This window comes from Ceratotherium simum, chromosome 9 (assembly GCF_057802395.1).
Source record: "Ceratotherium simum simum isolate JZ-2026a chromosome 9, ASM5780239v1, whole genome shotgun sequence".
Taxonomy (NCBI): domain Eukaryota; kingdom Metazoa; phylum Chordata; class Mammalia; order Perissodactyla; family Rhinocerotidae; genus Ceratotherium; species Ceratotherium simum.
The window spans coordinates 56883285-56907769 of record NC_141908.1 but is presented as its reverse complement, the minus strand read 5'-3'; the positions used below and the strand labels follow the sequence as shown (position 1 = coordinate 56907769).

The 24485-nt window shown below is 39.6% G+C and overlaps 1 protein-coding gene across 1 annotated transcript in view; it reads left to right on the top strand.

Moving 5' to 3' along the window:
* Nucleotides 1–24485, top strand: part of LOC147916313 (dual 3',5'-cyclic-AMP and -GMP phosphodiesterase 11A-like) — a 61055-nt gene that overhangs the window by 4988 nt on the left and 31582 nt on the right. The window lies entirely within an intron of this gene.

The window sequence follows — 24485 nt, the reverse complement described above, 5'->3', positions numbered from 1 at the left end:
CAAACTAATGCCAAGATGCACTTAATAAATGACACAAACTAAATGGCGTTAATCTCAGAAGGAAATAGAGTCACCTTGTGACTGGGTTCATGATGGAAGACTTCATGGAGGAGGTGCCATTCAAGCTGGGAGAAGGGTTAGATTTCACTGTTGGAGATGGTTGTGGGGTGAGGGGAAGTGATCCAGGTACAGACAGACGGCTTCAGCAGAGAAACGATAATGAGCAAGCCCAAAATATGTATAGGGGGCAGCGAGTGGTTTAATTTGGCCAAAGTATTGCAGATGCTATAGAATGAATATGCGAAAGCAAGGTAAGGGCAAGAGAAGAAAGGATCTTGAATGCCTGACTAAAGAAATTGAGCTTTGCTAACGGTAGGCCACAGGGAGCCCTCACAGAACATTTTAGCATGATCAGAGAGGTGTTTTGGGTAACCTGGTGGCAGTGGCTGAATGGGTTGAACGAGGGCAGGCTCAACGCTGTGGAAATAACCAGGAATCTATTATGATGGTCTGGTGGAGCCACGATGAACAGCTGAACTAAAGCAGGAGCAGTGGGAATGGACAGCAGGGGACAGATGGAAGATGTCCTGCAGGTGTGGATCTGGGCTAGGAGGGAGGGAAGTCAGTGATGACTCAGAGATTCTAAACCTGGGTGATACAGAGAGGGTAATGCCGTCATAAAAACAGGAAGAGAAACTGGGTAAGTAAAGAGTCTAAGTGAAGCCAGCTACATCATCTGTGGAGCTCAGCGCAAAATGATAAAGCGGGAGCCTGGCTGGAGGTGAAGTCAATCTTCCCTGCCCAAGGTCTGCTGCCCCAACTCACAGCAGAGGTGCTGAGTTGCTTGCTGAATGTGCCATAGTGCCGCCAGCTCCGGGTGGGGTCGACCACAGCCTTGCTCCTCCCTGTGATGGCGTGGGGCATGCACCTGACCCTCCCCACACTCCAACTCAGACCTCAACCGGGAGCAGAGGGCAATGGCAGACGTGGGATGTGGGCCTCTCCCCCAACCAGTGTGACCTAGTTGTGGCTCCCAGTCTCGGGGCGGGATTGAGGGGGTAGGCTCGCTGCGGGGGGCGGGGGGTCCGGGACACTAGGAACAGGCATCAGTGTCCAAGAACCTCCTGGGCAGGCAGTGAGAGGGGAGATTGAGTGTGAGCCAAGGCTCCGAGGTCCGGGCTCATATGCCATTGTCCCATTGGATTTCACTTATAAAACACAAATTCAAAGATAAAATTATTAAGAATTTCACACAGCATGGCATCAAACCTCAAGCGGGGGGCCCCTGTGCAAACACACTGGTCACAAGCTGAAGCCGGCCCTGATTCTGAGTCGTATTGAGTCTTAGGTGGAGAAGTTCAGTTTTATTCCAGCCTGGTGTCTACTGCTTTCACATGGTCTCAGCTCCATCCTAATTAAATTCCGTGCCATTTTCAGTGCCTGTGTAGTGCTTTTCTATTTCTGTGCTTTTCATCCTTTCTGCTACAACTACTCTTTCTCCATCTTTGCTCATTCAGATCTTGCTCTGCCTTCTCATGATATAAGAAGGGAGAGCCGATTGCTAATCCTTGAAGAAAGGAGATAGACAACAAAACAAAAAATTATACACAAAGTTGTATTTAAGAATGTGTTGTACTATACTGATATTATATATTTATTATATATATTAAATAATAATATAAATAATGATATTTAATAATTAATTTTCACTGAATTACATTTTTCATTTCATTTTAGAATAATCTCCATTGAAATAACTACATTTAAAAGTATTTGGCCACAGAAGGGGTTAATTTCACATATCTAGAAAATTCAGAGATGAATATGATTTCACATATCTAGAAAATTCAGAGATGAATATGCTTCATTGCCTGGTGAGCCAGTGCTGACAAACATGGGTCTACAGTCCTGTGATTGAGTTGCTGGGATTTGCTTAAAAGGCAAATGTTGATCCCACTCCAACACTAGTATTATAAAAGTGTTTTCATGAAATCTTATTTCAGCTTTGCGCATTGTGTTTGAAAAGTTCCCCCAAGCCCACAGACGTGTTCACTACCCCAGAACCAGAACTGATTTTCTGCTGAAAGCAGGAAACATTTGCTATTTCAGCCCCTCTTCCTGACAGACACATGATCATGATAAACGCAGTGACAAATTGTATTTGCTGCTTTGTACATGAGGATAGATTACGAAAAAGTGCAGTTCCTACAGAATCATGGGGAGGTAATTTAAGGTTAACTTAATTTTTTCCCAACCCGTAAGCTAAATGTTTACTAATCTGACCAATTTATTTTGGTTCCTGAGGTTTGGGTCACCTGTTTATTTACAACCCTGGCTTAATTAGAAAGTGAGTGTTTCATGTTTAATATAGTGTTGAAGAGTCATATGAAGCTTTCCTCTGAAATAGCTTTGAGTTGTTTTATAGGAAAGTCAACAAGATCCTTGAGGTCCACTCCTTGCTACTTTAGTCACTTAGTCACTTATTTTAAGGGTAGTGTTTTGCAGTATAACCACATTCTTTTGGAAAGTGGAATTTGAATCATAAAAAAAGCAGTTTAGTCATAAAATGGTGGGTTGGATTTCTAATATTTTAGGAGAAACTGTGGTTCACGGTTGTTTATAGGCATTCAGGCTAAATTTATTTATTTTTAGGATTAAAATAGTAAAGAAGTTTTCCTGGCATAAAAAAAATGTGTATTTTCTATAATTCCAAGGGTTCCTTATTAATTGGTTGGTTTCAATGACTGAACAGTGGTCTCACACATTAATGATAAATTCTGTTTCCTATCATAAAATATAGCTTTAGGCTGTTGCAAATTTAGAACAAGAAATATTTTTTCACCCGAATGAAGAAATGAAGAACCTTTGGGATACATCTTTAGGGTGTCAGTTTTTAAAAAAATTAAACATAATGATAGTCAGAAGGGAAACTGAAGCTCCACCGATGGTTAACAGTAACTGCATTTATGGAGCACTAACTACGAGCCGGGGATCAGCTCGTTAGCAAGCATCACCTCTTTTAATTCTCTCACTAATCCCCAGAGGTAACTATTACCACCTCCATTTTACAGAAGGAGAAACTGAGGCTTGGAGGGGTTATGTAATTTGCTCAAAGTCACTCAGCTGGTAAGTGAGGGAGCTGGAATTCAAACTGAGATCTTTGGACTGCAGAACCTTCATGCCCGGCCACTCCCGGTGTGGCCTCTACTGACCATTGTATGCACACTCACATCTGTCCCTTTGCCTTCCCCTTTTCTCTGCCAGTTTAAATCCTGTCACCCCTCAAAGCCTATCTTCATGAAACTCTTGGTAATCCCTGCTTCATCCTGCCCAAACTGGACATGAGCTCTCCCTCCTCTGAACTTCTGTAATGCTTTAATATGCTCCTTTCTATTGTCTTAGTATTATAAGTATTTGGGTACTTAAGCGACCTCTTGACTCTGAACTCAAGAACAAGATCATGACTTCTCATTTCATCCCCTGAACACATCTTTTCACTTTTTGGACCGTATTTTGTGGGTTTTTTTTTTTTTAATAGTGCTTATGAAGCCCAGATAACTGGTGAATTATCTAAATTACTTTTCTGCATTAATCAAATCTTCATTTTAATTGCTGGACCCCTATCTCCCTGTCCCCTCCGTTGCTTTTTTGTTTTTTTCTTTTACTTAATTCCATGTGAAGACCATGTTATAGAGAAAGCAGACTGCCACTGGTCAGACAGTAACAACTAACAGCAGCCTGCTGCCAACTTCTTCTAGGCAAAAGCGTAGGATGGAGCATGACTGTTCTGGCTAACTGAATTTTTTAGTTTTCTCCTGACTTCCCCATTCACACAATACAACTTATTGAAGGTAAAACACCCCTTCTGGCATTAGGTCTCCAAGACTTAGGATTTTTCCTTTGAACATCCTTTCAGATATGGAAGATCATATTGACCAACCGTATAACTATTTATAATGGGGCCTATGAAGCCCTATTATTATACTGACCAACCTTATAATTATTTTTCAAGAGCAGTGCACTTTCAAGTTTATTGAATACTTATCTCATGTTTCACATACTCTCAAGAGGCCTCATGAAAATTCAAACTTCTGAGGTGGTTGCCTTGATGTCTTACTCTTTCCAAGTTGTGGTTATTAGATGTCCATTCCATGGGGCATGTCCAAGTGAGAGCCGTCTCTTTCCCTTCTGTCCCTTATAGTTGTCACCAATAAATTGGGCTGGTTGCTCTACCTCGTCCTCATCCTGCCTCCCAGATGAAATAATAAGTTTTTAAGGGTAAACAGTACAGCTACTCTTGTTATATAGAAATTAACTGCCATCCCTAGATCTGAAGAGGAGGGTGCAACTACCAGAGACGTGAGAGAGAGCTCCAGCTGGGGCAGAGCCAGAGCTGTGGCCCTGCTAGAAGGAACTCAGTCACTGGCAAACCATGACCTGGAAGAGAGGGAGCCAGGGAACGATTACCCTCCTCACATCCTCGATCTCCTGCCAGTGCCACTCATTGGTTGAGCACAGCCTTGGTTGAGACCAAGAGGGCTAAGAGAGCCCTGGTGCAGCAGTTCGTAGGATTCATCCTTCTGGCATAGAACAGGGCAGTGAAGGTGGCAAATCTGGACAGCCAAATGGGGACTATCCAGACTCACCAGGGATGTTAGTTTACTCACCAGTGATGTAAGTGTGTGTAGAGACCAAGTCAGGTAGGAATATCCTTCTTTGACTTGAACACTGAATTTCATCAGTATATGGAGCATAGTGATTGAACTCTGTTGAGAACAAGTTCAGAAATGCCATCATGGTATCTGACTGTCTTATTCTCTCCAAGTAATTCTGTTCATTCCCAATCCCTTATTTCCCAGAAGAAACTCTGTAGGAGGTAACCTGGGCCAAACACACCTGCAGGGAAGCGATGACTTTGGTCTAGTTTATGGGACCTTTTCCCTGCATTAAGGGATTAAGCCCATTTGTTTGAGAATTGAATTCTTAGATTACTAATTACTTTGTTAAACTGTAAAAGACATGAGTATAATAGAACATGCTCTAGACTTGGGGACAGGAATCTTAGATTCTATTCTTAATCTTAGAATCTTAGTTCTGCTTTAGTTTTTTCAGCTATAACATAGGGATACTATGTCTGCACATGTCTATCCCATATAGTTTTTTGTAAGGATCTAATTATCAAATCTAGTCATTAGATTCTAATGAGATAATGGGAAAGCATATTCAAAAGTATAAAGTAAGAAACGTAAGGCTTTATTAATATTTTTAAATGCACAGTCCAGCAGGCTTTATTCACAGGGCCTGGCCCTGGAAAGTACCTTGCACATAAAAGGAGAACTTTGACTTAAAATGTGGTAGTACTTGTATTGACTATATTTTCTTGTTTTCTGTATTCTTGATATTCTGGTGTTTGGGGCCTTGATCCTGGAGAGATTGCCCCTCCCAGGGCTAGCAAATAACTGGAGATAGCAAATGACTCCCCTGCAGGCATGCCTTTGATATACAAACCAGCCAATCCAGAGCCCACATCCTCAACTCACTCCTTTTTCAAACTCTCACACACCAAGCCAATACTCCCCCTGCCCTAAGTCACTCCAGGGCCAGGTACTGGACAACTAGGGACCACCTTATAGTCCAGAGTCCATTGAAATTATTCAAACTATCCAGTCCTAATCTGACTTGGGGAACCTACCCTCCTTCACCCCTTCCTTCCCAAGAGAACCCCTCTGGTCCATGCTCTGCCGTCCTTTTCTGCCTCCTGACTGACCCTGGTCTGTCCCCGTGTGGCTCTGCATGGCACATCGTGCCTCCTGTTTCTAGGAATCTGTGAGTATAAACTTCCTCCTTCATGACAGTTATTTCCATGTCTGCATGTCTTACCATACTGAGTAAAACAAATCCTGGGTACATTTTAACACATCACCACACATACATGATGTACACAGGTAATGATTACTTTAAAATGTAAAGTAATCAATAGATTTAAATAAACATTAGACTGTCAGGATTTACTGGCCATAATACATATTCTGCATTTGACAAGCATAAAAAAAGTTTTGTTAAATTTCTTTTTTTTACAATTGATCAACATGCCTATTTTTCTAGTATAATATGTAATCCTAAAATTTTTCTAGTATAATATGTAATCCATTGGATTTCTGTGCTGTAAATTCACATATGAAGTCTCCAGATTGATCATTTGTAGTTTTACTCTCGAAATCCTTGGCATTTTTAAAGATGACAAGATTTGGATTCAGTACCTGTAAACTAAATAAATTCTAGCAACTGACATTAAAGGATAAATGGACACTAAATCTCGATGTTTGTAATCAAGCTCTAATAATTTATTAGGCTAGGTGGCCTCTATGGCACAATTTTATTTTAAATGTGTTGATTATTCACTAAAAAGACAGGCTTTCTTTATTTTATGTTTTCTGTTTGGACATGGTGTTAATTTTAATACCATGCATTATCCTTTTGGTACTTATGCTGCCTATATAACTTTATCAGATTATCGGAATGTTTTAACCTTCACTTTTTTCAATTTAAAGCAATTAGATGGTACTGCTTTTTCGTTTAAATAGCTGTGCACAATTTAATGAGCTAATAGTTTTTATGGATATTTGGCAATTTAATGTGCCTGATTACATATTTAAAGTTTTAATAATGGCTGTAGTGGAATTAAGAACTGTAGGCTTGGGACATTGTGGGAAAGATTATCCCAGGATTGCTAAGGAAACCAGTTTAGATTTTTATTCTTTTCTGCATAAGGTCCTCTGGAAAAGTGAAGCCATAATCCCATCTCTAATGGCCACCTTTATGGAGTACCCACATGTCCCCTTAGCCTCTTCTTCCTTTTGCTTCTAGAGGACCACTAAGTGAGAGAGTGTATGCTCTATGCAGCTGTTAAGCCTGGCTTCTTTTTTTCTGTCTCCAGGTATGTGAGGCTGGGGTCAGATTCTTCTCTCACTTGCTCTTCTGTGAGCACTGGCTTTGAAAGCCCAGGACAGTCATAGCTTCTCCTTTTTATCACAGCCCGGAGATTATCATGCAGAGCGGTGAGGAGGAGAGGGGCCAGTGGCAGTGATTGTGCCAGGCACTGACCAAACAGGCAGAGGAACACAGAATCTCTGGAGAGGAGGCTGATAGCACAGCTGGGAGCCGGGGTCTCTCTCCCCTCTCTCCTTTGCCATCCATTTCTTAAATGAAGAAACAAGAAGAACAGCCTCTGATTTGGTCCCTCCTTTTTGCCATGCCTGCTGTGGAAAGGAAAACCAGAAAGGAACTGACACTCAGGGAGTGCCTACTAATTTAAAATAGAAAGGGCAGGAAAACATTTTTCCACCTCACAATGAACCGAATTGAGCTGATCTGCTATGTTAAAGAACAAAAGGGTCAGCTGGGGAAAGAGGAGCCACTGTCATCGTAGGGATGTTTTATGCTTAAGATCTTGGGTTTCTGTTGAAGAAACAGCCAATTTTATTCTTTACAGATAGCCTTGAAATAATCAGGATAAAGCATTCATGTATGTAGCAATATAACAATATTAATCATTTCTCCTAGCAACCTTGTGAAGCTGTATAATTTAATGCAAATTATATGGAAATTATTTAATGTAAAATTACATGGAAAGATACGAAGGTATAAAATTAAATAGATGTGCTTTCTCTCTAGCAAGTATAGCCAAAATTTACTGCCAAGCCACCTTCTCTCTTTACTTTTGGTTGTTGATCTGACCCTCCTCCTTGAATGCTAGCTTCTGGCTATATGGTAGATCTGGCATATAGTAGATCCTTGGTAAATCATGTTTGAATGAATGGCAGAGCCCTTATTATAGCCTTTATTTCATCTCAACACTGACACGTACTGATGGGACCTTTATGTAGGTTAGAGTTTCTCAACAGTGTCACTGTTGACATTTTGGACCAGCTAATTCTTTGCTAGCAGGGTGGGGGACTGACCTGTGCATTATGAGATGTTTAACGGCATCCCTGGCCTCTGCCTACTAAATGCTTGCCCAGTCATGACAATTAATAATGTCTCCAGACATTATTATCCGCCCCCGCCCCGTGCTTTTTGGAAACCACTGATGTAGGATAATTTGGCAAAAACCATGTACTACCTTAAGAATGCTCGTAACTTCTGATGTAGCCATTCCAGATTGCCCTAAGGAAATTTCTACAGGTGTGTGCAAAGATTTGTCTATATGAATACTCATTGTAATATTATTTATAATAACGTAAAATTATCAACCCAAACATCCAACTAGAGGGTTAGATAAATAGATTACAGTACATCATAAAATGGAATATTTAATCAGAGGAAATTGCTCACAAAATATTAAGTGAACAAAGCATATTAGAAAACCACCACATCCCGGTTTTCTTAACAATCACAGCAACAAAAGCGTGTGAGAAGGAGTTGTGTTCAGAATCAAACAGATTAGATTTGATACCCAGTCCCACCACCTAAGAGATGTGTCATATTTTACTTCTGTAGCTGTTAGTTTCTGCAATCCTAAAATGAAGATAGTGATACCTATCTTAAAAGGTTGAATTAAATAGAATTATATATGAAAACAGCTTAACATGCTGTTTGTTACATTGTGAGGACTCAGTAAAAAGTAATTGGAATAGTTCCTGGGGAAAAGCTGGAAGATGATATGCCAAAGCATTAATAGAGGTGATCTCAGAGTGGTGGTCTGAAGAGTAATTTTTCTCTTTTATGTTTCCTTTTATGTATTTTTCCAAAATTTCCATATATATATTCATTAATAGTTAAAGGTAAGCGTAGTTGCTTGAACAGATATACCTCCTAAGCTCGGTGGCACACAGTAGTAACACAACAGAAGCTTATTTCTCACTCTTCTGAAGCTCTGCACAGGTCTTCCTGAATGATGGGTAGCTCTCCTCCAAGAGGGGATTCTTTTTTTCCTGGGCCTCCAAGCCTTCAACGAGGGGCTTCAACATCCGATCAGCAGATGAGGGGAGAAAGAAATGGACAATTGAAGTGGGAGGATTTCGTGGGTCAGGTCTGGAAGTGGCACACATCATTTCCTGCTCCCATTTCGTTGTCTTTCTAGACTCTAGAACTCAGGCATGTGGCCATACCTCACTGCAGGGAGGCTGGCAAATGTGGCTTAGTCCTACCCCAGAGTAGATCCCAGCTCCACGTCCTGTCCAGTCACTGCAGGCAGCTCAAAGTCCAGGACCTTCAAGTGGTGAGCTGTGTTCTCCAGCAGATCTTCTGGTTCTCACGGGCTGGCTCATGTGCATGATTAATTGCCTACAACAAGATTTGAGAGGGAAAATCAGCTGGGCTTTGGAAAAGGGATGAGAAAGACTTGGGGAAAGGATGCTTGCTGTTTTATTCTTTATTGTTGAGAATGAATTGGAGATTTGGACTCTGAAGTCCTAATTTTTCTCTGAAGGCAGGAAATTTGCTAAAGAGATTGTTGCCTCTAAGTTCAAAGGTCTGAGGGTTACAAGGTCAAGGCGTGAGGCCAGACATGGCTACATAATTTGTGGGACCTAGTGAAAAATGAAAATGAGAGTCTTGGCAGGAGGTAGGGAAATCGATCTCCCCTTCCTCCAGGCCAGCTTCCCCAGGACAGCCACCCCAACCTAGGACAGATGTGCAACCCTAAATGATTGTAACCTCTGTGCCAGAACGTGCTCCATACCTGGATCAGAGGTGGGCGAGAGGCCTCCACAGAGTTGCTTACTGAACATGCCATGGTGCTGTCAGCCTGGGGTGGGGATGGCCAGCACCTTGCCCTACCCTAAAACACTCCAGGGCCCCTGACCCTCCCCATACCCATGCCCATGGCCTCACTGGGAATGGAGGGCAACAGCAGAACACGTGTCCCCTCTGTCAACCTGACCCTGTTGCCGCCGTGGATAAAAAAGGCAGGGATTATGGAGCTGGGGCGGTGAGTGGGAGGCTGAGAACCCATCAGGAGGGGGACAGTGTGTGAGCCCCTGGGGCATGCTCCATCAGACTTCACATACAAAACACAAATTCAATTTATTAACTTCAAGTGGGGAGGCCCCTCATCGTGGGGCCCTGTGTGACTGCACTGCATGTACACCCATAAAGCCATCTCAAGATGGCTTTAAGATGCCTATACTATGACTTTAACTGTCAGAATAAATAATGAGGATGGAAAACTTCCTGTGGAAGTTCGTTTTTTTTTCTACTTCCTATAGCATTTTGCCCATATGACTCTTGCTATTTATTACATCTTCGGTAATTTAAATTTTGGCTCACCTGTCTTTCTCTCCATTAAACTGTGAGCTCCTAGAAGGCAGACGCTATAACTTTCTCCACCTTGTAGCACTCTCTGTGTGTGGCACAGTGCCTAGCATGTAGTAGTTAGGTACTCAATAAATATTTTGTTATATGAATAAGTGATGAAAAATGTACTTGAGAATTTGGTTACAAGGGCAAGTGGCCTAGATACTAGAACTAGGTTACAAGGTCAGATTAAGACCAGAGATTTAGCTAATAATGCTGAATTAGGCCACTTATAGGCCAAAGGTCCTTTCATTTTCTCATACATAGGGGTGAGTTGGGTTCCCAGGTCCAGTGGTCAGGTATGGGGCTATGGTGGTCCAGGCTGTGAATGTTAGAGAGATGAAGGTACAGGGAACAAAGCAATTCATCTATTACCAGTAGAGAAGAGGAATTAGCAGGACTGAGAGGATGAAAGCAAGAGAAAAAAGGGATCAACTATGACTAATATAACAGGCCTGGGGCTTTGGGAAAAATAGTGATTATGTAGTTAATAATGGCAATATTGGAGCAAAGGAGATGTATTCTGCTTTTCATATGTTTATTTAAATGGCAGTAGTGATGTGTTTTAAGCAAGGCAGAATGATTCACTAGGGACAGTATAAAAGGTCAGACTGGGAGCTCTCTGATTTAGGGGTGGTCTTTTAAACCAAATTAACAGAGCGCCCAGCACCAAGCCTTTGCTGAAAGCAAATGCACCATCATCACCACCACTTCCATTTCCCCCCAAAGAACCAAAAGTATTTGTTTCTCTAGTGTGCACTTGTTTTCAGGAAGCATCCTCCAAGATTGTCAGATTCTTATTTGGACTCTAGATTTTTTTTTTTTTTAAACAAAAAGTCTTCCTTTTATTACCTAAATTTTTGGCTTATTTCTTGTATATTCTTTGGAATTAACTTTCCTTTTAATTGATGTTTTAGTAGTTTATAACATTGTGAAATTTTGGGTTGTACATTTTTGTTTGTCCATCATGATATATATGTCTCCTTTCACCCCTTGTGCCCACCCCCTACCCCCATTGCCCCTGGTAACCACAATACAGTTTTCTCTGTCCATGTGTTGGTTTATACTCCACGTATGAGTGAGATCATACAGTGTTTGTCTTTCTCTTTCTGGCTTATTTCGCTTAACATAATACGCTCCAGGCCCATCCATGTTGTTGCAAATGGGACGATTTTGTCTTTTTTATGGCTGAGTAGTATTCCATTGTATATATATACCACATCTTCTTGATCTAATCATCAGTCGAGGGACACTTAGGTTGCTTCCACTTCTTGGCTATAGTGAATAATGCTGCAATGAACATAGGGGTGCATAAGCCTCTTTGGATTGTTGAGTTCACGTTCGTTGGCTAGATTCCCAGTAGTGGGATGGCTGGATCATAGGGTATTTCTATTTTTAATTCTTTGAGGAATCTCCATACCATTTTCCATAGAGGCTGCATCCGTTTGCATTCCCACCAGCTGTGTATGGGGGTTCCTGTTTCTCCACATCCTCTCCAACATTTGTTGTTTTTTGTCTTGGTGATTATAGCCATTCTAACGGGCGTGAGGTGATCTCTTAGTGTGGTTTTGATTTGCATTTCCCTGATGATTAGTGATGTTGAACATCTTTTCATGTGCCTATTGGCCATCTGTGTATCTTCTTTGGAGAAGTTGGACTCTAGATATTTTTATTTGGATTGTCTATCATTATCCTAGAAAATATTCAATCCTTTGAGAAGTATGCAATTCTTCTAAAGTCATCTGTGACCAGTTGTGTTACATAGTTAAATGACATTTCCAAAGACAGTGATCACAATTATTAATGCTCCAAAGCGCAGCAAAACAAAAGTGTCAACAAACACATTTAGCCAACATATTTCAGAATCCTCTGAACCACTGGCTTGCCTCAACCTCCTTCCTTTTCCTCTGTTTTCCTGTATTTCCTTTCCTTCCCATTGTCCCTCCCAACTTTCCCTGTCTTCCTCCTCCTTTTCCTACCCTCCCACCTCCTACCCTTCATCTTCCCTATCTCTCTTTTTCCTTCTCTTTCCTCTTTTTTCCCTGTCCTCTGTTTGCCCTCTCTGACATTACCGATCTTAACATAAAATGGATATAACATGAAATATGTATTTGTTCTTGGTTTTTAATTTCCAAATCAAATTTTAAAATCTCATAGGCCTCCCTCAGAAAACAAGTGAGTTTCTTTTTTACGTCCATGTGGCCTGTGATTGTATCTTTCTTTTTAATTTTAAAATCAGATAGGTGAAATATGTGTCTTTCTTTTAAAACACACAGATTTTAATTACATGTCAAACTGTTACCCCATGTGGCCCTTGGTTGTAATTTATTTCCTGAGGGTCAATGCCTTGCGATATGAAAAAGACCTTTCTCCTCAAGTATGTTCTAAGTAGAACAAGTGACAGGGAAATTGGTATTTAAACACTTGGTATACAACATCCAGGCTTTTATTAAAATGAGAACAATGATAAATATTCTTTCTTTAGTATATTTTTCTCTTAGTCTAGTATCCACCAGGAATTCTTAGCAACAGCAACACAGAAGTTACCATGCCAGCAATTCTCAGGCTGATTGATTGTTTGAGGTCTTCTCTCTGTTAACCTAAAGTTCCTGATGGTGAATGTCCCTTGCAGCATTCTTTTTTTTCTTTTGTACACAGAAAAGAAATATTTTCCATCCTCCTGAATCCACGAGGAAGCATGTGGGATTTAATCACCTCTGTTATTATATTGCTTCTCCCCCATTGTATCAACATCTGAAACTTGCTTAGTCATTTGTAAAATTCAGCCACAGGACTTACTGCTGCCCTTCTGTGACAAGCCATCAAAGGGCAAGTTAACCAAACTTTATAAGCTGTGTGACTGTTTCCCAGAGCTGACGTTTTCACTTGACTGAGAACCACGTCGAACCTTAAGATCTGCATCTTGCCTCATTATTCTAGCAGAATGTAATGCCTGGCTTCTGTTTGGAAGTGTATTTTTTTTTATCACTCCAGCTTTATGAAAGATAATTTTTTTCCTTCCTTGATAAAGGAATCCATTCATATGTATGCATTTCTAGTTCACAAATTCTCTATAAATGTACAAAGCTAAAGACTAGGGTAGTTTTTCAACATTTGAAATAGGAAAACTTGAATAAATGAGCATTAGACTACTTTTTCTGTCTTTCTTTCTTTTCCTGCATGGCTGTTACCTTTGATAGACCACCATTTGCCTAAAGAGACATGTACAGTAAAATATTTCTGATAATTATTATTAAAATAGAAACATTAGTTTGTCCATTTTTTGTGTTCTCTTTGCAAAAATTTCACCTTTAATTTCCTTAGTCAGTGCATTTGGAACTAAAAGTAACGTTTCCTATATTTGAATATTAATTTGAGCCTAGCACCTTTACAGCATTATCTCATGTGATCTTCATGATAACCTGGTGAGAAAGGTAGAGTGCGTGGTATCCTCTCCCTTTTATAGATTAGGAAGCCAGCACTGAAGCCTTTTTCCTGAGGCCACAGGACCATGAGTGTTAGAGTTAGGACTCTGTATTCCTCCATCACTGCTTCTCTCACTCTTGGGCTTTGAGAAGCCCCAATAAATAACATCTCTCTTCCCTGCCCTGATCTGACTAAGATGAGAAATGAGACAAAAGAGGAAATGAGACATCAAAATATCACATTTATAACTTATTAGGCAAATACTGGAGTATGGGCTTATATTTATGGGCTTATAATACTCACTTCCAGAATTAGATAGACCTACCCTCCCAGATACAGACAATGCTAGATGCCTGCAGTCCTCCCCACACAAGGGGCCTATCCCTTTGAAACTTACAGCCTTGAGGAACAGAGTGGAGGCATGCTTCCTGTGGGCAGCCTGATGCCAGAAGATTATGGGGAAGGAGGGACTGGGCTACACATGCCCAGTTAGTCTCCCTAGCACCCTAATCAGGTAAGTTACCCTACCTCCCTGAGGAGGAGCAAGGGGTAGGTCCAAAGGCTGGTCCAAAGGGAAATCTCTCCTCATGGACTCCAGAGATGGGTGAAGAGTCATTCCTCCTCTGCCATGTGCATGCCGCCTCTCAAATGGATTGTTATATCGGAAACGTTGAGAGAACTCTTTCTTTCACCAACCCTTCCCTGCAGCATTCTCTTGCCCCCATCTTATCTTCCTTATCCTCAGTTACCCAAGCCAGAAACGTAGGCATCATCTTTGATTCCTTCCTTTTACTCACCCACCATATTCAATCTATCAGCAAGTTCTTTTGATTCACTTTTTAAAACGGATCTCAAGTCTGTCCGTTTTTCTCCATCTCCATTTCCACAGCTCAAGTCCAAGTCACCGTTATCTTTCCCCTAGATGATTGAATCTGCCTCCTAATGGGTCTAATTACATTCTTAACCATTTCCTACCTCGAATGTTTATGAGGCAACAAGGAGTCCAAGCAGTGGATAGGAAGGTGGGGCCAGATTTATTCAAGGGATTTATTATCTTAGTCACCTTCACTTTGAAGACAAAGAACTACAGAAGGCTTATGAGCAGGACAGCAAGACAGATCTGGGCTTCTCTGCACTTGTCACATATGGGAACTAGGGCAGATGACCTGCTCTCTGTGGACCTCAGAATCTTCACATGTAATCCGAGAGGGCTAGGAAAATGATTTCTAAGACTCTTCCAGCTCTAAAATTTCATCTTAATTATGAAAGCAAACAGCAGAAATGTTACAAAACAATTCTGCTCCAGAGTTGTAAAATTAGTAGCTTTGTAGCAAGGTATGCTTAGTGTTGAATGAGCCTCATGTCTCAGCCACTCATACTATTACCAGTGGCTGCTCCAGAATGTTACAGGGAGGGCTTAGGGCTACCCTCTGGCTGGAAGTGTAGACTAAGGGACTTGTAATAAAGCTCTATTTGCATAACAACATGTTGTCTGTATATATCTTTGGGAAGGCTGGGGATAAGCCACTCCTTGGTATTGCCATTGGATGATATCTTTAAGAAATAAATGATTTGGGTTCAGATTTGCTTCTGGGTCTTGCCATTAACTGCAATAGAGAATATAGCCAACTATTATGTCATAGGATCTGAGTCTCTTTGTCTCTAAGTCAAAAATTAGAGAAAGTTTTTCTGCATAATTATTCCAGTCTAAGAATACTAATGAGTCCACGGGAACAAGATAGGCCCTAGACATAGGAATAGTGAGCAAAAGATATTGGGCAATGGTCTCTACCCCCAACTAACAACTTCACAACCTATAATTCTACTGTTATAGCTTAATTCCCTTTAATATTTCTGGCTTTTCCATCTGTAAGAATCTCTAAACATCTCTGAGAGCCCATTAACAGTGAATAAGTCAATTAGCAGTTAACGCTAACAGAAATAAATTGACCACTTGATAAGAACAATAATGGAACCAGGATAGTTTCAAGGACTGAGAAAAGTAAAGGAAAGCTACAAGGGAACCAAAGATGAACTGAATAGCTCAGCTTTGCGAAAGGCAAACCATGGTTAAGTCATGTCTACCTGACTTGAATGGGGCAGTCAACAACCCTCCTCAACTAGATATCCTCTAACCTAACTCTATAACTTTATCATTCTGAAGTTCTGATCCCAATTCTTAAATTATAAAAACAAACAAAAAACTTAAATAGAAAGAAACATTGATCATTCTATTACAGAGGCCAACCACCTTCTCAACATATTTCTGTACATTTCATAGACAACTACTCCAGGATTGTTCTAAATTGTAATATTTATAATAAAACATTCCAAAAATGCCTCCTCAAGTGAACTAAATCTGACATTATAATGACACAAGAAAAGACTTCCGCTGTTAAAACTTCATACTTACAAATATAGGCCTTCAAGTATCAACTGCAAATATAATTTGTTTTTCAATTAACACACAGGAAAAGAACTCATATCAACTGGATTAACCAAACTAAAGAGAAATTAATAGCAATAGCTAACATTTATTGACTATATGCCTTGTGCTAGGCACTGTGCTAAGATTTAGTTATCTCGTTTCATCCCCACAAATCTCTGTAAGATAGATACCATTACTTTCCACATTTTACATATGAAGAAACTGAACTTTGAGAGGTTTAGTGACTTCCCCAAGTTTACACAGCTACTAAGTGGCAGAGCCAGGGTGCAAACCCAAGTTGTCTGACTTTGTCTGGACTCTACACTTTTACTACAGTGGGAGATATTAAGGATTATACTCATGTTCTGCTCACATATTCATATGTATTAGTCCTGTCTGTGAAAGAAGAAGGCTTCTTGACAGAATATGAAGTCCAAAAATCTGTTAGAATGCCTTCCAAAAGCTGTGTTAGCAATTCACATCCATTGACATCAGTTGATATTGATTATTTACATGCAAAGATCCCAGCAATTGTATCATGTTTGGAGAGTTTGTGACGAGATGCCTCTGGAAGATTCAGTGCGTGCAATATAACCCATTAATGCCTGTGAAGGCAAAATAATAGTAGTAGTAATAGTTAACATTTATAAGGAGCTTACTGTGTGCCGGGCACTGTGTTAAGCACTTTATATATATTAACATATTTATTTTGTGCAACAATTTTATAAGGTAAGTCTATTATAAATCCACCGTACAGTTGAAGAAACTGAGGTATGGAGAGATTAAGTAACTTCCTCAAGATCACACAGCTAATAAGTTGGAAAGTCAGGGTTTGAACCGAGATTGTTTGGAGCCACAATTTGTGTTCTTAAGCACCTGCTGCCTCTATTGTGTGTATAAACAATAAGTAATGAGCTATTCAACAACATCTTTTCACAATGCCCTTTATCAAAGTTGTGAGACAACTTTGACGTGGACTATACAGTTGATATTTCTGGAAGCTGGGTTGTGAGTGTGAAACATGGACAGTTCCTTTAAAAATTAAAACCTTTCATTTTTCATCACAACTGGTCAGTACCAAAACCTGCTGAGAAAATCTGTTTACATCATTAGGAATTCATGGAGGAAATTGTTAACAGATTTCCCATGATATTTTAGAGATACTGATAGTTTCCAAGGCAGAGCTAGAGTTGTTCTCTGCACATCTTATAATTGCATACATCCATTGTAAAATAAGAGATATATACTTGTCTCTGAGAAAAGACCCAGAGCTCTGGAGTATTTAAGCAAGCAAATCATCCTAGAATAAATTGCACATTTTTCTTTACTGTGAAACATTTTGGAAACTATAGGTGAACTGTAAGCAGGGTGTTGAAGTTATAGCCATAATAGTGATTTATTGGTCCAACAGCTCTTTGCTGTTTGGCTGGAAGGGAAGTCCTTTGGGGACATATGAATTGTTTTGATGAAGTGGTTTGATTGCTGGGGGCAGATCCCACTGAGGCAATCAAAAATAATAAGCGTGGTGAGGGATAACATCCCGGAAATAACATCTAGGGAAATCTCACAGACTTCAAGACAGAAAGTTAGTCAAGCCATGGGGACAGGATTTGGGAAATGGAGAGTTCCTAATTCTTCTAGTCTGATTCCTGTTCTGTATTCTGAATGTGGTGGTATATTTGTGTAGCACTTTATGATTTATAAAATGCTTCACCCTATACTATCTCAATTCATCCTTATTGCTGTGAAGGTAGGAATCATTGTCTCCGTTTAAAAGATGAAGAGACTGAGGCTTAGAGAAGCTAAATGGTCCAGAATTTTGGAGCTAAACAGTAGCAGAGCTGGGACAGGGAATTCAGGATTTTTGGCATCACATCTAGTGTTTTTTGCACTTCCCAAGAACTTCCTATGTGACCATGATCACGAGAGGTTTAACTCAACGGAATGTCTCAGGAAATCATACATTATACTTACATATCAACTTGCTGTTTTTGGAAAATAAAGTAAAATCAGGATTCTAGCTTCAATTTCTTTGGTCATTTCATGATTTCTATGAAGTGGGCTGCGCCTGAGAAAATATATTTGCAATTCATAATGTGCCTAATCTTCATGAAGCAAGAGTTTCAATCTTTTGGGGGGCATACTTGATTTCTTCTGTGTTTTCCTTCTGCATAAGTCAACCTTTGCTAATATATTTAATTATAGACTGGAAAAAAGTGACCTTGGTGTTGCACTGGCCACCAAGAAGAATGACAAATGGTTAACTTCTGACTCTGTTCTAGTACATTAAGTTGAACATAATCTACTGTTTATTACCACTGACAGATCTCTTTGTGGTTTTGGAGCTGCATTTAACAACACGGGCAGTGGCTCTGAGCATAAATGGCTAACTCTTCAAAGCGGCATGGTATGGTGAAAAAAAGCCCAAGCTTTAGACTCAGGCGTCTCTGAGTTAGCACTCTAGTTCAGTTATTGGTAAATTACTTACATTAGGTGAGTTGCTTACTTTCATGTAGCCTCAGCCTCATGTAGCCTACATGAAAGCCTTACTTTCATGTAACCTGAGGCTACATATACTATATGTATATGTATGTGTATAGTATACATATAGTATACTACACTATACTATATACTATGTGTATAGTGGCGCCAATCATACTCACTTTGCGTGGCTGTTGTGAAAATTATATGTTTGTAAAACACCTGGCACAGATAATGGGTCCATGGGAGGCTCTTGGTAAATGATAGCCATCACTTTTATTATCTGAAGAATCATCCAGTTCCATAATTACCTCAATTCCTTTACAATTTAAACAGATCACAGGCCTCATTTAGTACCTCTTTTAAAGGCTAACTTACCACATGCAGTGCTGGAGTAATTGGTATGACACTGTCTACTTTATGCTTGTCTGCTAGCTTGGAAGACCAAGATTGAAAGCCAAAGTCATGAACTGTCTGCTGCTGCAAAGCCAGATTGTGTTGCTGCTCTCCCTTCAAGGCAGGTTTTGTGTCAGTAGAATCCTGACCTGTCTTTTCTGGATGGGTAAATATATATAAATATGTGTGTGTGTATATATATGTGTGTGTGTGTGTGTGTGTGTGTGTATATATATACACATATATACTTAGCCTTGCAGGATTTGGCTAAAATCTTGAATTTAGTGTGAGAGGAGGGCACAGTGGAGAAATTCCTAAGGAATTCATGCTGTTTATAAGGCATCAGTGTGAGTCATCTGCCCATGACAGATACTGTCTGTGAGGAAAATAGCATTGATTCTTATCAAAAAGCATACCATTCCTTAAACTCCACTTCACAAATGTGCGCTGATTACCTAATATCAGCCAGGTACGATTATAATAGTATAAGGCCACATTGCATGAACCACAACCAGAAATTGTCTTTATGACAATACTGGTTAGAATTTATGTCTAAAAGCTTATAATTCATCTTTATACTGTAAAAGGAAAAAAAAAAACCCTATAAAATCTTCCTCTCCAGCATCTTAAGTGGGTTCCTCACCACGCACACCCAAGGGGACCAGTAGCCCCTCATCTCAGGAAATTGTTTCAGGCGTTGCCCCCCACCATTCTGTTTCCCACCAAATGCTCTGAACTTCCCACTCTTCTTTGAAATGGTAGACATAGATTGTTCCTCTCTTGCTTGCCCCTCTGATTGACTGCTTTTCTCATGATCTTCTTAGCTTTCTGATTTGGCCTTCTTTTCAAATGCTACCTCTGTTTGCCATCCTTTTCCACCTTTTGACCTCATGAACAGCATGAACCCATCCCTACATTTAACCAAAGCTTCTGTTGTAACACACACTGATCCAGAGCCAGTGTCCTGAGCACTCGATTGACTGTTGGAGGAGACAGGAACATGTCTTGACCTGTCGTGACCCATAAAAAACACTTACTTTTCTTTAGAAATTGATTAAGAAAGCTTGTCCAAGATGTATTGAATTTTGCAGGATCATCCCTCGGAAGAATATTTTAGTTGTGGTAATTTCTTCTCTTGATGGCTTTAAGGAGAGGGTATTATCTCAGATCACTACTGTAGGAAGCACACCTCTAAATCAGTTCTTTGCAAAGATATGGCTTATCAGAATTATTTCTCATATGCTTTTTTCTCAGTTGAATCTAAGGAATTTGCAGCTAGGAAATTTACAAGCTGTCGTGATTCTATTTCATTGAAGAGGCCAATCTGAAAAGATGGTGTCAAATGCTAAGGATGCCCTTGGGTGGATGGTTGGCGATGATAGGTCAAGGAGTTTAGGCAGGTTTCTGTTCCTCAGCATGTCACTCTATGTGCCACAATTGAAAACAATCCTGATGAATTACTAAGGGCCTTAAGACCTCCATCGAGACTAAATTTAGGAGCTCAAGACAAAAAACAACAGGGAAAAATTTTATTCCAACTTTAAGTCTTTGCTAGTTGCTGTGGATCTGGACCAAAGTTGGTTAAAGTTTTTGTAATTAAGGTTCAGACCACAAGGCATATAAAATCTGAGTACACAGTGTGTTGTGTGGATTTGGAAAATCAAGCAGCTCTCTATTAATATCCAGGCTCAGTTACTTGTTGCCCTTGGCCTTGGAAGCATTGCTTAACTGCTCATTGCCTCAGTTTCTATATATATAAAATACCTCCCATGCAATTCCCAAGGTGTTCTTCCAAGTTGACAAGAGCAGAGCCATTAGAGGCATTAGAGTGTTCTGTCATTGGCGTTTTGGATATATTTCCTTAGTACCCTGAATCACCAAATGGAGGAAGCCTAAATCCTTTGTTAGCCCCTGCTGTCAAAGTTGAGTTGTAGTTACGCCCACAAGATACACCCTCAATAATGCAAAAAAAGGATCAAAAAAGGTACCTTATTCCTGGTTAAAATACTATGTCAGCTAAGGGGGAGACGGGTGTCATGACTACTTGGAAGCTTTGGGGTTCAATATTGGTGAATTGTTCAGATTTTTTTACCTGTAGTTGCCTGCTGCAATGGTTTAGAATGAGGTTGCTCAGGAGCAATTTTGTAGCAAGAAGCAATGTCTTGGTTACAGCCCTCTTGCCCCTGTTCATTTTTAAAAACTTCTATGCGACATAATAATTTTAGAGACTTCATGGCAGAGTATCTCATATACTTTCAGCATTTTAAAATCAATTTTTCCAGTCTGAATATTACTTAACAAAATCACATATTGAGGCCCATTGTGGAGAGAATGGAAGTTATATCATAGAAAACTGATTACCTACAATTTAATATCTTCCAGTTATGCACACAAGTCTATTAATTTTGATTGTCTACCCACCCTTTAAAATTGTATATATAAAGTTCTGTATTAGATCTTTTAGAATATAATAGGTAAAATACCACCAGTGTGGATTTTATTTAATTATATATATATTTAGCATTATTACATATTTGTGTGGTATGTGAAGCCAGCTGAGCCTATGTAATAAAATTACCGTATTTACCAGTTGTCCCCTATGCTCACACAAGAAAGCACACTCATTACTTAGACACCTATAGAAAAAAAGAATAGTAATATTTATACCATTTCTCTTCAAAAATTTTTGTAACGAAAGCCAAAACTTATGTGGGAAAACTATTTTTGTGTGATCATCTAAAGTTTTTGTCAGATAATAAATGTGAGTCTTATGAGAAACTTATGCTCAGGAGAGTCCTTTAATTCATAGGCAGATTCAGTTAATTGTCCTGTAACATCTAGGGGTAATGCTTGAAATAGTGTCTTTTCTTAGAGAAAAGGATACAGGACAGGTGTGTGAAACTGGACAGATAGTTCAAAAGGGGAATTAAGCGCTTTGGTACCTGGACAATGACATCTGTCATACAAAGTATTATGGAAAAACTGCAGAAATATTGGCACATGGACTTAAAATAAATATTGAGTTCTGCCACCTTTGAAAAAAGATTTTTTGCATGTGACAATAGCTCATTTTAGGTTTTATCCAATTAGAGGTTAATACTTCTTTGGAGAAGTGACATAGTTTTTTTTTTTTATGTTAAATTCTGACTACTCATTATTATCAATCTATATTTGTTGATTAGATTATTAACTTCACATTACATGTCAATAGTATCAAAGTCATAAAAGTTATTTGGACAAAACAATGTGGAAAGGACTGTAGAGAAGGAAGGCAATGCTATTTAGTCAATTATCTATAATACCTGGTAATGTCAACACAGTAAAAGAATGAGAGAAGTGAACAAATTGAAGTGTATGATTCTCTGAATAAACATTCAGTTTTAGTACCAATAACGCTGTGGAGTAAAGTCTTAGTTTAGTGGTTTAGCCAGAGTGTTCCCATTAACGTCGTGGGAGTTGGGTTGTTAACTGCTCGTCTACGTTGCTCAAGCATACCCCTTAGGACTCTGCAAATGAAAATAAAAACAAAACGTGTGCTGAGCACATTGACAATGATAAGAGCTTTGGCCCTTCAGTTTTTATGGTATTGTCCATTGCATTTTTTTGAAAATTGTGAAGTGTATCAAATATCCAAAGGGGAGAAGAAAATATATACATATAGCATAAAGAATAATTATAAACTGGACATCCTTCTGCTTATCCCAGGTTAAGACATAAAACATTGCCGTTACCACTGAAGTCTTCTGCTGCCCCTTCACGATTATGTTGTCCTCCCTCCCGAACCTTACCCCTGTTATCACCATCCTGAGTACTGTGTGATTATTCTCTTGCTTTTTTTGTTTTTAGGGCTTTGCCGCCTATGTATGTTTTCCCATACAATATGCAATTTCATTTTCTCTGCTTTTGAACTTTGTATAAATGGAATCATTCTATGTACATTCTTCTGTTTCTTGCTTTTTCTGCCCAACATTATGTTTTTGAGATTAATTCATATTGAAATGCATAGTAATAATATCTACTTCTGTAAAATATGCCTTTGAATAAATGTCACAATTTATCCATTCTACCATTGATAGACTTTTGAGTTATTTCTAGTTTTTTTAGTTTTTTTTTGCCATTATCAATAATGCTGCTATAAACAGTTCGTATGTGTCTGCTGGTTTACTTGTGCGGTATGCTGAATAATGGCTTCCCAAAAATGTCCGAATCCTAATCCTCGGAACTTGTGAATATGTTACCTTATATGACAAGAGGGACTTTGAAGATGTGATTAAGCTAAAGATTTTTTTTTTTTTCGTGAGGAAGATGAGCCCTGAGCTAACATCCATGCTAATCCTCCTCTTTTTGCTGAGGAAGACCGGCTCTGAGCTAACGTCTATTGCCAATCCTCCTCCTTTTTTTTTTTTTTCCCCAAAGCCCCACTAGATAGTTGTACGTCATAGTTGCACATCCTTCTAGTTGCTGTATGTGGGACGCGGCCTCAGCATGGCCGAAGAAGCAGTGCGTCAGTGTGCGCCTGGGATTGAACCCCAGCGGCCAGCAGTGGAGCGCGCGCACTTAACCGCTAAACCAGGGGGCTGGCCCTAAGCTAAAGATCTTGATGTGGAGAGATTATCCTGGATTATCCGAGGGGGCCAATATAGTGACAAGGGTCTTTATAAAAGGAAAGCAGGAGGGTCAGAGTTAGAGAGAGACTGAGGAAGATGCTGCGCTGCTTTGAAATGCATTTGAAGATGGAGGATTGGGCCGTGAACCAAGGAATGCAGACAGCCTGCAAAAGCTAGACAAGGCAAGGGAATGCATTCTCTCTTACAGCTTCCAGAAGGAATGCAGCCCTGCTGACCTGGATTTTAGGATTGCTGACATCCCAAACTGTGAGGGTAAATTCATGTTGTTTTCAGCCACTGAATTTGTGGTCATTTGTTATCGAAGCAATAGGAAACTAATATACTTGTGTAGGAGTTTTTTTGGAGTATAAATGTAGAAGTAGAATTGTTGGGTCAGACTTTATGCACATGTCAAATTTACTGTTAATGACAAACTGTTTTCCAAAGGAGTGCTGCACCAATTACACTCCCTCTAGCAGTGTGTGTTGGTTTCTGTTGCTCCACATTCTTGCTAACATTTGATATTGTCAGATTTTTTACTTTTTGCCAATCTGGTGTGTTGAAAATTATATCTCCTTGTGGTTTTAATTTTTATTTTCCTGGTCATTAAAGAGGTCAATCAATCATTCCCCTGACCCCTTTTTTTTCAGGAGATTTTGATACCATCAGCATGGTTTACTCAAAGTATGACAACAGCAACATTTAAAATCATGCACATTATTTGACCATTTCATGAAACTTCTTTTCAAAACATTTTTTTATAAACTTTCCCAGTATAAAAAGACTCCTCAAAAAGTGTGTGATAATATTAAACTATAAAATCAATTTTGGAAAAGTAGGGAGTTATCTTC